Source organism: Pongo abelii, chromosome 6 (assembly GCF_028885655.2).
Source record: "Pongo abelii isolate AG06213 chromosome 6, NHGRI_mPonAbe1-v2.0_pri, whole genome shotgun sequence".
Taxonomy (NCBI): Eukaryota; Metazoa; Chordata; class Mammalia; order Primates; family Hominidae; genus Pongo; species Pongo abelii.
In genome coordinates, this window is record NC_071991.2 from 130,689,512 (window position 1) to 130,705,416 (window position 15,905).

Genomic DNA, 15,905 nt, shown 5'->3' on the forward strand with positions numbered 1-15,905 from the left:
CCTCTTTCTACACAGACACAGCAACAATCTGATCTCTCCTTCCTTTCCCCACACTTCCGCCCCTTCTTTTCAACAAAACCGCCATCGTCCTCATGGCCCGCTCCCGATGGTCGCTGTCTCTTTGGAGCTGTTGGGTACACCTCCCAGACAGGGCGGCCAGGCAGAGGCGCTCCTCACCTCCCAGACGGGGCGGCCGGGCAGAGGTGCTCCTCACTTCCTCCCAGACGGGGTGGCAGCCAGGCAGAGGCGCTCCCCACCTCCCAGAGGGGGCGGCCGGGCAGAGGCGCTCATCACCTCCCAGACGGGGCCGCCGGGCAGAGGCGCTCCTCACTTCCTCCCAGACGGGGTGGCAGCCAGGCAGAGGCACTCCTCACCTCCCAGACGGGGCGGCCGGGCAGAGGCGCTCCTCACTTCCCAGAGTGGGCGGCCGGGCAGAGGTGCTCCTCATCTCCCAGACGGGGCAGCCAGGCAGAGGCGCTCCTCACTTCCTCCCAGACGGGGTGGTGGCCGGGCAGAGGCGCTCCTCACTTCCCAGATGGGGCAGCCGGGCAGAGGCGCTCCTCACTTCCTCCCAGACGAGGTGGCGGCCGGGCAGAGGCGCTCCTCACCTCCCAGACGGGGCGGCCGGGCAGAGGTGCTCCTCATCTCCCAGACGGGGCAGCCGGGCAGAGGTGCTCCTCACTTCCTCCCAGACGGGGTGGCAGCCGGGCAGAGGCACTCCTCACCTCCCAGACGGGGTGGCCGGGCAGAGGCGCTCCTCACCTCCCAGACGGGGCGGCCGGGCAGAGGCGCTCCTCACTTCCTCCCAGACGGGGTGGCAGCCGGGCAGAGGCACTCCTCACCTCCCAGACGGGGCGGCCGGGCAGAGGCGCTCCTCACTTCCCAGATGGGGTGGCGGCCCGGCAGAGACGCTCCTCACTTCCTAGACGGGGTGGCGGCGGGGCAGAGGCTGTAATCTTAGCAGTTTAAGAGGCCAAGGCAGGAGGCTGGTAGGTGGAGGTTGTAGCGAGCCGAGATCACGCCACTGCACTCCAGCCTGAGCACCATGGAGCATTGAGTGAGCGAGACTCCGTCTGCAATCCCAGCACCTCGGGAGGCCGAGGCAGGCAGATCACTCGAGGCCAGGAGCCGGAGACCAGCCCGGTCAACACGGTCAACACGGCGAAATCCCGTCTCCAACAAAAACACAAACACCATTCAGGCCTGGCGGAGCGCGCCTGCAATCCCAGGCACTCGGCAGGCCGAGGCAGGAGAGTCACAGGAGCCCGAGGCAGGGAGGTTGCAGCGAGCCAAGATCACGGCAGCACAGTGCAGCTTCGGCAACAGAGGGAGACGGGAGATGGGAGACAGGAGGGGCAGGGGGAGGGGGAGGGGGAGAGGGAGAGGGAGAGCTATTTAGCTTTTTTATATGTTATTTTTTAAGTGAGCCATCTGTAATATAGGTATACATGTAAATAGCTGTAGGCTATGTAACCAAGGATATATAGACGTAAACTATCCTTTTTTTTTTTTTTTGAGGCAGAGTTTTGCTCTCTTGCCCAGGCTAGAGTGCAGTGGTGCGATCTTGGCTCACTGCAACCTCCGCCTCCTGGGTTCGAGCAATTCTCCTGCCTCAGCCTCCCGAGTAGCTGGGACTACAGGCGTGTGCCACCACACCCAGCTAATTTTTGTATTTTTAGTAGAGACGGGGTTTCACCATGTTGGCCAGGATGGTCTCGATCTCTTGACCTCGTGATCCGCCTGCCTCAGCCTCCCGAAGTGCTGGGATTACAGGCGTGAGCCACCACACCCAGCCTGTAAACTATACTTAGTGGAATCATGGAATTGTAGCGAATGAAATGACCATAGATATTATCTAGTCAGTCTTTTCATGAGTCCCAGAGAGTTTTAGCTAAGCCCTCCTTTCATGATTCCATTCTTAGCTTCAATCACAGAGATGATTTATAGCCATTTAGACATACATACCAATATATCCATATCTATACATATAAGGTGTGTGTGTGTGTGTAGGGGGCTGTGATCACAAGCACTTGGGGCCAATAGAATTTTAGTAGAAATAATTGGTTAAAGGGCATTAAAATCTTTTAATTTTTAGCATTATCAGTCTGTGAAAGTCTTCGAAACTAGGTTTGAGAAATCTTTACTCGTTAAGACCCTCAGAGCAGAAAAATCAAGGGTAAGAGAACTGGGAAAGGAAGTTAAGTATTTGTAATTTTAAAGTGTTCTAAAACCTACATGTTGAGTACATATCGTAGCAATATAGATACTAGGGAATGATTTGGAGTTCAGTAGTTTGGAAATACGTATATTTTGTTATAATTCTGGTGTGAGACTTTACTGAATTCCTGTTAAATTACTTTTGTACAGGGCTTTTTTCATAAAGCACCAATAATTCTACCTGACCTCTCAGGGTTTTGTGATATTAGACTAGTCATGGTTGATTATATTATCCTTTTAAATTGCCTTTTAATTTTCAGCTGATGTAAGTGAAATAGATAATATAAATTAATTAATATTGGATCTGTTCAGTGTTTATGCTCTAGGAGATTTCAGGAGACAAACAGAAAGATAAGGTTCTAAACAAGTGCCATTTGGGGCTGTGTCATTTTATTATTCATACCTTGCTTATTTGTTGTTTTTTAATGGGCTATCTATCATATTAATGTGTATGTAAGTGGCTACATGTGACGTAATCTCAGGTCTTATTGATTTAAACTGCATTTACCTCATCACTAATCACTCTTGTGGCAGGTAGCTGCAGTGTTCAGGGGGCACTTTGTATGTGTCACGTTTGTGACTCACACGTGCTCTTTTGTGAAGAGCATTTTGTCTCACCTGAATTCCTATTACTTTTTGGTCCTACCTGAAGCTCTGCTTATAGTTTTGCGTATTTCTACCCACAATCCCCAAACATGCTGAGTTTAGTTGGCTTGTTGGCTGCTAAATACTTTTCTCTCCTTGCTGTGGGGTTGGTTTTGCTGGATGGAGTACTTCTCTTTCCTGAAGTATCTAGCTTCTTCATGTGTAAAACAAAACCAGTAACTGAAATGTCAAATTTGGAAATATCAATGACTTTTTTTGATCTGCCTTCAGAGTTGCATTGTCATCTTTATAAGCTTAAGACTTCCTGGTTTTCTTCCAAGTCTTACTAATATTCAAAAAGTTTATTTGTTAAATCCCATATGATCAAATGCACTCCACATTGCAAGTAAAACCACATAAATCTGGTAATTATACCTCTTTTTCCTCATGGATTTCAGGGTTCGAATGAACCTAGTAAGATTTGCATCATGGATAAATGCAGGACTTATAAGAATAAAACTTTTGTAAGTGATTATATCACGTATGTAATTAAAATGGTTTTGATTCAGATTTAAATGCTTTTTTTTTTTATTGTGGTAACGTCACATACCATAAAGCCTACCATTTTAACCATTTTGGAAGGTACAGTCCTGCAGTATTAAATACATTGATAGTGTTGTGCAACCATCACCACCATCTATTTCCATTACTCTTTTCATTCTTGTAAAACTGAAACTCTGTACTCATTAAAGACCAATTCCCCATACCCCTCTTCTCCCAGCTCTTGGCAACCACCATTCTACTTTCTGTTTCTATGAATTTGACTAAGTACGGCATATAAGTAGAATCATACAGTATTTGTCTTTTTTTTGACTGAGTTATTTCATTTAGTGTAATGTACTCAAGGTTCATCCGTGTCGTAGCATGTGTCAGAATTTCCTTCCTTTTTAAAGCTGAAGAATATTCCATTGTATGTATATATCACATTTTGTTTATCCATTCATGTGTTGATGGACACTTGAGTTGCTTCCACATTTTAGTGATTGTGAATAATGCTGCTATGAAAATGAGTGTACTCTTCAAGACCCTGTTATCTCTTCAAGACCCTGCTTGCAATTCTTTAAGTGTATACTCAGTTAGAATTGCTGGATATATAGTAATTTCATTTTTAATTTTTTGAGGAACTGCAATATGGGTTTTCATAGTGGCTGTACTATTTTACATTCCCAACAACAGTGCACAAGCGTTCCAGTTTCTCCACATCCTTGCCAACTCTTGCTATTTCCTGTTTTTTTTGGGGGGGGGGGTGATATTAATAGTAGCCATCCCAAAGAGTGTAGGGTGGCATCTCATTTTAGCTTTGATTTGCATTTTCCTAGTGATTAGTGATGTTAGGCATCATTTCAAGTGCATATTGGCCATTTGTATATCTTCTTTGGAAAAATGTCTATTCAAGTCCCTTGCACATATTCAAGTTGACTTTTTTGTTGAATTTAGGAGTTCTCTATATATTTTGTATATTAATACCTTATCCGATATGTGATTTTTAATTTTTTGTCCTATTCTGTTGGTTGCCTTTTTACTTTGTTCTTAGTGTCTTTTGGTACACAAAAATTTTAAAATTTTCATGCAGTCCAATTTGATTATTATTTTTTTTATTGCTTGTGTTTTTGGTATCATATCCAAGAAATCATTACCAAATCCAATGTCATAAAGCTTTTGCCCTGTGTTTTCTTCTGAGAGTTTTATTGTTTTAGGTCTTACATTTAGGACTTTGATCTATTTTGAGTTAATTTTTGTATATGGTGTTAGATAAGGATCCAACTTCTTTTTTTGTATGTAGATATTGTTTCCCTGTACAGCATTTGTTTAAAGGCCGTCCTTTCCCCATTGAATGATCTTGGTATTCTCGCCAAAAATCATTTGACTGTGTATGTGAGGTTTTTTTCCCTAGGGTCTGTTTACTATTCCATTGGTCTATATATTTGTCTTTGTGCCAGCACCACAGTGTTTTGATTACTGTAGCTTCTAAATAAGTTTGAAATTAGGAAGTAAGCTTTGAAATGAGGAAGTATGAGTCTTCTAGATTTGTTCTTCTTTTTCAAGATGGTATTGGCTACTTTGGATCCCTTGAGATTCTGTATGAATTTCAGGATGGTCTCTCTCTGCAAAAAATGTCATTGGGATTTTGATGGGGCAGTTGCATTGACTTTGTAGATTGCTTTAGGTATAATAGTATTGGCATCTTAACAGTAGTAAGTCTTCCAATGCATGCACATGGGATGCATTTCCATTCATTTATGTGTTTCCATTAATTATAATTTTTTAATTTAGCAACAATTTTATAGCTTTCATTATATAGCTTATATATATTATAGCTTTCATTATATAAAGCTTTCATTATATAAGTTTTCCACCTTTTTCATTAATTCCTGATTATTCTTTTTAATGTAAACTGAATTATTTTTATAATTTCCTTTTGAGATTGTTCACTGTTAGTGTATAGAAATGCAACGGACTTGATCATAGTGTATAGTCCTGTAAGTATGCTGCTGAATTCAGTTTGTTAGTGTTTTGTTGAGGATTTTTACATCAGTGTTCATAAGGGATATTGGTCTGTAGTTTTCTTACACTGCTTTTGTCTGGCTTTGGTATCAGGGCAATGCTGGCCTCATAGAATAACTTAGGAAGTTTTCTTCCTTCTTCTAGAATTTTTTGGAAAAGTTTGGTTTTCTTTAAATGTTTGGTAGAATTGACCAGTGAAGCCATCAGGTCTAGTGCTTTTCTTTGTTGGAAGATTTTAGACTACTTATTTAATCTCCTTACTAGTTATAGATCTATTTGGATTTTCTATTTCTTTGTGATTTAGTGTTGATAGGTTTTATGTTTCCAGGAAATTGTACATTTCATCTGTGTTATATAACTTGGTGTTGTATAATTATTCACAGTACTCTGTTTAATTTATTTTTCTAGAATCAATCGTAATGTAACTTCCATTTCTGAATTTAGTCATTTGAGTCTTCTCTGTTTTTTTCTTAGTTCACCTGGCTGAAGATTTGTTATTTTTGATGATGTTTCAAAGAACCAACTTTGATTTCATCAGTTTTTGGTATTGTTTTTCTATTCTCTATTTTATCTCTTCTCTAATCTTTATATTTACTTTTTTCTGCTAGCTTTGGTTAGTTTGTTCTGTTTTCAGATTCCTTAAGCTGTAAAATTAAGCTGTTGTTTTGAGATCTTTTTTGTTTTTTACCGTAAGCATTTATAACTATAAATTTCTCCTTTTTTGCTGTTTTTCCTGCATCCTGTAAATTGTATTTCATATGTTGTGTTTTCATTTTCATTAATCTCTAAGTAATTTTCTAATTTTCTTTGAGGTTTCTTCTTTGATACATTGGTTTTTAAAGAGTGTGTTAATTGACATGTTTGTGAATTTTCCCTTTTTAACTTTGTTATTGATTTCTAACTTTATCCCTATTTAGTTACAGAAGATACTTTGTGTGATACTTTCTGCTTAAATCTATTGAGACTTAATTGACAACCTAATATATGGTTTGTCCTGGAAAATGTCCCATGTGTACTTGAGAAGAGTGTGTGTGTTGCTGTTTTGGGGTAGAGTGTTCTGTATGTGTCTGTTAGATCTAGTTGGTTGATTGTGTTAAGTCTTCTATTTCCTTATTTCTGTCTGGTTGTTCTATCAATTATCGAGAGTAGGGTATTGGAGTCTTCAACTGTTGTAGAACTGCGTATTTCTGCCTTCAATTCTGTCAGTTTTTGCTTCATATATTTTGATAGTCATTAGGTGTATAAATGTTTATAATGGTTATATCTTACTGTGTTGAGCCTTTTATTAATATATAATGTCCTTCTTTGTCTCTTGTAATCTTTTTTTGATTTAAAGTCAATTTTTTCTGCTCTTTTTTTGCTGCTGTTTTCATGGAATATCTCTTTGCAGCCTTTTACTTTCAGTCTATTTGTGCCTTTGAATTGATTTATGCCTTTGTAGACAGCATATAATTGGATCATGAATTTTTATTCATTCTACCAGTCTCTGTCTTTTGGTTAGACAGTTTAACCCATTTACATTTAAAGTAATTACTGATAAGGAATGACTTATTTCAGACATTTTGCTATTTTTTTCTATATGCATTATTTTTTTGCCCCTCATGTTCTACATTACTGTATTATTTTGTGTTTAGTTAACTTTTTATAGTGAAATGTTTAAATTCCTTTCTCATTTCCTGATGGTATACATTCTGTAGCATTTTTCTTTGTGCTTACCATAGGAATTACATTTAACATTCTAAAGTTATAACTCTCTAACTTGAATTTATACCAGTTTAACTTCAATAAAATACAAAACCTCCACTCCTTTAATGGCTCTGTCCCTACCACTTTTGGTTGTTGATGTTACAGAATTATATCTTTATACATTGTGTGCTCAAAAACATAAACTAATAATTGTTTTAAATGCATTAGCCTCTTAAATGATGTAGAAAACAAAATGTGGATTTACAAACCAAAGTTAACAGTAATACTAGCTTTTAGACTAATAATTGTGTTTTAAAAATCTTTTAATATTTTAAATTATGTAGAAAACAATAGTTAGAAATAATTGTCCTGTTGTAACACTACTGATTTTTATAATTGCCTAGACATTTATCTTTATTGAGATATTTATTTCTTCATATACCTTCTAGTTACTGTCTAATGTCCTTTCATTTTAACATGCAGGACTTTCTAAAGCATTTCTTGCGTGGCAGTCCTGATGGTACTGAAATCCTGTAGCTTTTGTTTACTTGGCAATGTCTTAATTTTTCCCAATCACTTTTGAAGGACAGTTTTGTGAGATACAGAATTCTTGGTTGACAGTTTTTTTTATTTGTTTGTTTGTTTTGGCACTTTGAATTAATCCACTGCCTTCTGGCCTTGAAAGTTTCTGATGAGAAATCTGTGGATAATCTTATTGGGGATCCTGTATGTGATGAGTAACTTCTCTCACTACTTTCAAGATTCTCTCTTTGTATTTTGAAAGTTTGATTCTAATGTGTCGTGGTGTAGGTCTCTTTGAGTTCCTCTCACTTGGAGTTTGTTGAGCTTCTTGGATGTTTATATTCATGTATTTCATCAAATTTGAGATGCTTTCTGCTGTTATTTCTTTAAATATTCTCTGCTCTTTTCTCTCTTTTCTTCTCCTTTCAGAGCTCCCACAATGTCTAAATTGTATCCTGTGGGCTGTCTTCACTTCTCTTCAATCTTTCTTCATTCTGTTCTTCAGCTGATAATTTCCATTGTCCTATCTTGACGTTTGCTGATTTTTTTTCTTCTTCTCCCTGCTCACATCTGCCTTTGAATCCCTCTAGTGAATTTTTCATTCCAAGTACACTTTTCAGCTCAAGAATTTCTTATTCTTTTTATTTTTTTTAGTTCTTATATCTCTTTATTGATATTGCCAGTTTGTTTACACATCATTTTCTTGACTTTCTCTATATTTTTTGTTATTTGAGCATCTTTTAAACAGTTAAAACTTTAAAAAAAAACTTTTTAAAAGTTTTTTTCTTAATGTATCTACCATTAAGTCTTTTTCAGGGACAGTTTCTGTTGATTTATTTTTTTTCCTTTGAATGGGCCATATTTTCCTCTCTATTTCTATGCTTTGTGATTTTTTGTTGTTGTTGAAAACTGGGCATTTTGAGTTTAATGATGTGGTGACTCCAGAAATCACATTCTCCCTCTTTTCCCGGGTTTGCTGGGTTTTGATGTTGTTATTGTTTTGTTTTATAAATTATTGTAGCCAGTGTCTATCCTAAGGATCAGCCTGGGTGTTAATTTAAGATCTCCTCAAATAAAGCTTTTCTAAGCCTGCACCTTTACATGAGCATGCACAGTCACCTTATAATTTTTTCAGTACATGGATTTGTTTTTGAATGTCCTAGTCCTAATGTTTGACTTTAAAAACGGGAGCAAGAGAAAAATAAAGGCGGTGGGGGAAGTCTGCTGGCTGTTTAAATTCCCTGGAATTTACTTCAGCAAGAGTAGGAAGGGCTTGAAAAATTGGAGGAGGTGCAACAACAATGGTCACCCGCCTCTTTGTACCTCTGTGATTAGAGGAAGCAATCAGTGATCAGAGCGTAGATTCTTGATACTTGGCGGGCAGGGTTCTTTTTGCCCACCCTGTCTTCCCACCAGGTGTGTGCAAGGTACTCCAGGAACAGGTACAAGGATGTCTGCCACAGTGCTGGGTAGCTACTTCGGTAAGAGCTGTAATTGAAATCGACCACAATTTACCATCCAAGTGTTCCCTTGGAAGTTGCAAGCCTTCCATAGACTCCAGAGTTACAAAATAGTTACATCAGACAGATTCTGCCAGTACAGTTGTGTAGGTGGGGAGATTCCTGGTGCTTCCTACTCTTCAGTCTTCCCAGAATCCTCCTTAAGAGCATTTTATTTTTTTTTTCTTTTATTATTATTATTATTATCATTATTATACTTTAGGTTTTATGGTACATGTGCGCAATGTGCAGGTAAGTTACATATGTATACATGTGCCATGCTGGTGCGCTGCACCCACCAACTTGTCATCTAGCATTAGGTATATCTCCCATTGCTATCCCTCCCTCCTCCCCCCACACCACAACAGTCCCCGAAGTGTGATGTTCCCCTTCCTGTGTCCATGTGTTCTCACTGTTCAACTCCCACCTATGAGTGAGAATATGCGGTGTTTGGTTTTTTGTTCTTGCGATAGTTTACTGAGAATGATGATTTCCAGTTTCATCCATGTCCCTACAAAGGACGTGAACTCATCATTTTTTATGGCTGCATAGTATTCCATGGTGTATATGTGCCACATTTTCTTAATCCAGTCTATCACTGTTGGACATTTGGGTTGGTTCCAAGTCTTTGCTATTGTGAATAATGCTGCAATAAACATACGTGTGCATGTGTCTTTATAGCAGCATGATTTATAGTCCTTTGGGTATATACCCAGTAATGGGATGGCTGGGTCGAATGGAATTTCTAGTTCTAGATCCCTGAGGAATCGCCACACTGACTTCCACAAGGGTTGAACTAGTTTACAGTCCCACCAACAGTGTAAAAGTGTTCCTATTTCTCCACATCCTCTCCAGCACCTGTTGTTTCCTGACTTTTTAATGATCGCCATTCTAACTGGTGTGAGATGGCATCTCATTGTGGTTTTGATTTGCATTTCTCTGATGGCCAGTGATGGTGAGCATTTTTTCATGTGTTTTTTGGCTGCATAAATGTCTTCTTTTGAGAAGTGTCTGTTCATGTCCTTCGCCCACTTTTTGATGGGGTTGTTTGTTTTTTTCTTGTAAATTTGTTGGAGTTCATTGTAGATTCTGGATATTAGCCCTTTGTCAGATGAGTAGGTTGCGAAAATGTTCTCCCATTTTGTAGGTTGCCTGTTCACTCTGATGGTAGTTTCCTTTGCTGTGCAGAAGCTCTTTAGTTTAATTAGATCCCATTTGTCAATTTTGGCTTTTGTTGCCATTGCTTTTGGTGTTTTAGACATGAAGTCCTTGCCCATGCCTATGTCCTGAATGGTAATGCCTAGGTTTTCTTCTAGGGTTTTTATGGTTTTAGGTCTAACATTTAAGTCTTTAATCCATCTTGAATTGATTTTTGTATAAGGTGTAAGGAAGGGATCCAGTTTCAGCTTTCTACATATGGCTAGCCAGTTTTCCCAGCACCATTTATTAAATAGGGAATCCTTTCCCCATTTCTTGTTTTTGTCAGGTTTGTCAAAGATCAGATACTTGTAGATATGTGGCATTATTTCTGACGGCTCTGTTCTGTTCCATTGATCTATATCTCTGTTTTGGTACCAGTACCATGCTGTTTTGGTTACTGTAGCCTTGTAGTATAGTTTGAAGTCAGGTAGCGTGATGCCTCCAGCTTTGTTCTTTTGGCTTAGGATTGACTTGGCGATGCGGGCTCTTTTTTGGTTCCATATGAACTTTAAAGTAGTTTTTTCCAATTCTGTGAAGAAAGTCATTGGTAGCTTGATGGGGATGGCATTGAATCTGTAAATTACCTTGGGAAGGATGGCCATTTTCATGATATTGATTCTTCCTACCCATGAGCATGGAATGTTCTTCCATTTGTTTGTATCCTCTTTTATTTCCTTGAGCAGTGGTTTGTAGTTCTCCTTGAAGAGGTCTTTCACATCCCTTGTAAGTTGGATTCCTAGGTATTTTATTCTCTTTGAAGCAATTGTGAATGGGAGTTCACTCATGATTTGGCTCTCTGTTTGTCTGTTATTGATGTATAAGAATGCTTGTGATTTTTGCACATTGATTTTGTATCCTGAGACTTTGCTGAAGTTGCTTATCAGCTTAAGGAGATTTTGGGCTGAGACAATGGGGTTTTCTAGATATACTATCATGTCATCTGCAAACAAGGACAATTTGACTTCCTCTTTTCCTAATTGAATACCCTTGATTTCCTTCTCCTGCCTAATTGCCCTGGCCAGAACTTCCAACACTATGTTGAATAGAAGTGGCGAGAGAGGGCATCCCTGTCTTGTGCCAGTTTTCAAAGGGAATGCTTCCAGTTTTTGCCCATTCAGTACGATATTGGCTGTGGGTTTGTCATAAATAGCTCTTATTATTTTGAGATACATCCCATCAATTCCTAATTTATTGAGAGTTTTTAGCATGAAGGGTTGTTGAATTTTGTCAAAGGCCTTTTCTGCATCTATTGAGATAATCATGTGGTTTTTGTCTTTGGTTCTGTTTATATGCTGGATTACATTTATTGATTTGCGTATATTGAACCAGCCTTGCATCCCAGGGATGAAGCCCACTTGATCATGGTGGATAAGCTTTTTGATGTGCTGCTGGATTCTGTTTGCCAGTATCTTATTGAGGATTTTTGCATCAATGTTCATCAAGGATATTGGTCTAAAATTCTCTTTTTTTGTTGTGTCTCTGCCAGGCTTTGGTATTAGGATGATGCTGGCCTCATAAAATGAGTTAGGGAGGATTCCCTCTTTTTCTATTGATTGGAATAGTTTCAGAAGGAATGGTACCAGCTCCTCCTTGTACCTCTGGTAGAATTCGGCTGTGAACCCATCTGGTCCTGGACTTTTTTTGGTTGGTAAGCTATTGATTATTGCCACAATTTCAGCTCCTGTTATTGGTCTATTCAGAGATTCAACTTCTTCCTGGTTTAGTCTTGGGAGGGTGTATGTGTTGAGGAATTTATCCATTTCTTCTAGATTTTCTAGTTTATTTGCATAGAGGTGTTTGTAATATTCTCTGATGGTAGTTTGTATTTCTGTGGGATCGGTGGTGATATCCCCCTTATCATTTTTTATTGCATCTATTTGATTCTTCTCTCTTTTTTTCTTTATTAATCTTGCTAGCGGTCTATCAATTTTGTTGATCCTTTCAAAAAACCAGCTCCTGGATTCATTTATTTTTTGAAGGGTTTTTTGTGTCTCTATTTCCTTCAGTTCTGCTCTGATTTTAGTTATTTCTTGCCTTCTGCTAGCTTTTGAATGTGTTTGCTCTTGCTTTTCTAGTTCTTTTAATTGTGATGTTAGGGTGTCAATTTTGGATCTTTCCTGCTTTCTCTTGTGGGCATTTAGTGCTATAAATTTCCCTCTACACACTGCTTTGAATGCATCCCAGAGATTCTGGTATGTTGTGTCTTGGTTCTCGTTGGTTTCAAAGAACATCTTTATTTCTGCCTTCATTTCGTTATGTACCCAGTAGTCATTCAGGAGCAGGTTGTTCAGTTTCCATGTAGTTGAGCGGTTTTGAGTGAGATTCTTAATCCTGAGTTCTAGCTTGATTGCACTGTGATCTGAGAGACAGTTTGTTACAATTTCTGTTCTTTTACATTTATTGAGGAGAGCTTTACTTCCAAGTATATGGTCAATTTTGGAATAGGTGTGGTGTGGTGCTGAAAAAAATGTATATTCTGTTGATTTGGGGTGGAGAGTTCTGTAGATGTCTCTTAGGTCCGCTTGGTGCAGAGCTGAGTTCAATTCCTGGGTATCCTTGTTGACTTTCTGTCTCGTTGATCTGTCTAATGTTGACAGTGGGGTGTTAAAGTCTCCCATGATTAATGTGTGGGAGTCTAAGTCTCTTTGTAGGTCACTCAGGACTTGCTTTATGAATCTGGGTGCTCCTGTATTGGGTGCATATATATTTAGGATAGTTAGCTCTTCTTGTTGAATTAATCCCTTTACCATTATGTAATGGCCTTCTTTGTCTCTTTTGATCTTTGTTGGTTTAAAGTCTGTTTTATCAGAGACTAGGATTGCAACCCCTGCCTTTTTTTGTTTTCCATTTGCTTGGTAGATCTTCCTCCATCCTTTTATTTTGAGCCTATGTGTGTCTCTGCACGTGAGATGGGTTTCCTGAATACAGCACACTGATGGGTCTTGAGTCTTTATCCAATTTGCCAGTCTGTGTCTTTTAATTGGAGCATTTAGCCCATTTACATTTAAAGTTAATATTGTTATGTGTGAATCTGATCCTGTCATTATGATGTTAGCTGGATATTTTTCTCGTTAGTTGATGCAGTCTCTTCCTAGTCTCGATGGTCTTTACATTTCGGTATGATTTTGCAGTGGCTGGTACCGGTTGTGCCTTTCCATGTTTAGCGCTTCCTTCAGGAGCTCTTTTAGGGCAGGCCTGGTGGTGACAAAATCTCTCAGCATTTGCTTGTCTGTAAAGTATTTTATTTCTCCTTCACTTATGAAGCTTAGTTTGGCAGGATATGAAATTCTGGGTTGAAAATTCTTTTCTTTAAGAATGTTAAATATTGGCCCCCACTCTCTTCTGGCTTGTAGGGTTTCTGCTGAGAGATCCGCTGTTAGTCTGATGGGCTTCCCTTTGATGGTAACCCGACCTTTCTCTCTGGCTGCCCTTAACATTTTTTCCTTCATTTCAACTTTGGTGAATCTGACAATTATGTGTCTTGGAGTTGCTCTTCTCGAGGAGTATCTTTGTGGCGTTCTCTGTATTTCCTGAATCTGAATGTTGGCCTGCCTTGCTAGATTGGGGAAGTTCTCCTGGATAATATCCTGCAGAGTGTTTTCCAACTTGTTTCCATTCTCCCCGTCACTTTCAGGTACACCAATCAGACTTAGATTTGGTCTTTTCACATAGTCCCACATTTCTTGGAGGCTTTGCTCGTTTCTTTTTATTCTTTTTTCTCTAAACTTCCCTTCTCGCTTCATTTCATTCATTTCATCTTCCAGGGCTGATACCCTTTCTTCCATTTGATCGCATCGGCTCCTGAGGCTTCTGCATTCTTCACGTAGTTCTCGAGCCTTGGTTTTCAGCTCCATCAGCTCCTTTAAGCACTTCTCTGTATTGGTTATTCTAGTTATACATTCTTCTAAATTTTTTTCAAAGTTTTCAACTTCTTTGCCTTTGGTTTGAATATCCTCCTGTAGCTCGGAGTAATTTGATCGTCTGAAGCCTTCTTCTCTCAGCTCGTCAAAGTCATTCTCCGTCCAGCTTTGTTCCGTTGCTGGTGAGGAACTGCGTTCCTTTGGAGGAGGAGAGGTACTCTGGTTTTTCGAGTTTCCAGTTTTTCTGCTCTGTTTTTTCCCCATCTTTGTGGTTTTATCTACTTTTGGTCTTTGATGATGGTGATGTACAGATGGGTTTTTGGTGTGGATGTCCTTTCTGTTAGTTTTCCTTCTAACAGACAGAACCCTCAGCTGCAGGTCTGTTGGAGTACCTGGCCGGCCGTGTGAGGTGTCAGTCTGCCCCTGCTGGGGGGTGCCTCCCAGTTAGGCTGCTCGGGGGTCAGGGGTCAGGAACCCACTTGAGGAGGCAGTCAGCCGGTTCTCAGATCTCCAGCTGCGTGCTGGGAGAACCACTGCTCTCCTCAAATCTGTCAGACAGGGACATTTAAGTCTGCAGAGGTTACTGCTGTCTTTTTGTTTGTCTGTGCCCTGCCCCCAGAGGTGGAGCCTACAGAGGCAGGCAGGCCTCCTTGAGCTGTGGTGGGCTCCACCCAGTTCAAGCTTCCAGGCTGCTTTGTTTACCTAAGCGAGCCTGGGCAATGGCGGGCGCCCCTCCCCCAGCTTCGCTGCCGACTTGCTGTTTGATCTCAGACTGCTGTGCTAGCAATCAGCGAGACTCCGTGGGCGTAGGACCCTCTGAGCCAGGTGCGGGCTATACTCTCCTGGGGCACCGGTTCCTAAGCCCGTCGGAAAAGCACAGTATTCGGGTGGGAGTGGCCCGATTTTCCAGGTGCCGTCTGTCACCCCTGGAAGGGGAACTCCCTGACCCCTTGCGCTTCCCGAGTGAGGCAATGCCTCGCCCCTGCTTCGGCTGGCGCACGGTGCGCTCACCCACTGACCTGCACCCACTGTCTGGCACTCCCTAGTGAGATGAACACGGTACCTCAGATGGAAATGCAGAAATCACCCGTCTTCTGCGTCGCTCGCGCTGGGAGCTGTAGACCGGAACTGTTCCTATTCGGCCATCTTGGCTCCTCCCCCCAAGAGCATTTTATAAGCTGGGAACCCCCAAAATAGGGACTGAGGAGAATGCCCTACAGTGGATTTCACATCATCTGAAGTAGAGGTTTTATGGACTTTATGTAGCAGTTACAAGAACTCATTCCATATACTGGGATGTTTTCTTTCTTCCCTAGTAGGTTTCAGTACCATTCTAGTAGTGCTGAATAACTTAGAATGGCTTGTAGTCTAATTGAGTTTAAATCTACTAAGGAAGAATGTATTCATTCTTTCAGGATATTGCAGATTTTTAAAATCTTGCATTTGTTTTGAGGGATGGAGGACAGAGGTGGATGGGGAAAACTTTTGACTATTAGGCTCCATCTTCAGCCCTGTACTCACTTTTGCTTTTGTATATCTTAATCCAGCCATTTGTAAAATGACCCAGTTACTTTTAAGTCGGAGATTTGTAACCTCCTGTTTTTTCTGGCAGTTGTGAAACCTGGAATTCCTATGTGAAGTTTTGCATATGTATATTCATACTTCGGAGAGCAAGGCCTATGGCTTTCAGTAGATAACAGAGGTCTCCTATCAGCAGTTCTCCCCTCTCTCCAAGTTGCCACAGGGGTTAAAAACTAAAGTTTTGGTTATT

The 15,905-nt window shown here is 40.4% G+C and overlaps 1 protein-coding gene across 9 annotated transcripts in view; it reads left to right on the forward strand.

Moving 5' to 3' along the window:
- The window catches only part of EXOC4 (exocyst complex component 4), an 870,395-nt gene that overhangs the window by 96,882 nt on the left and 757,608 nt on the right, over positions 1-15,905 (forward strand).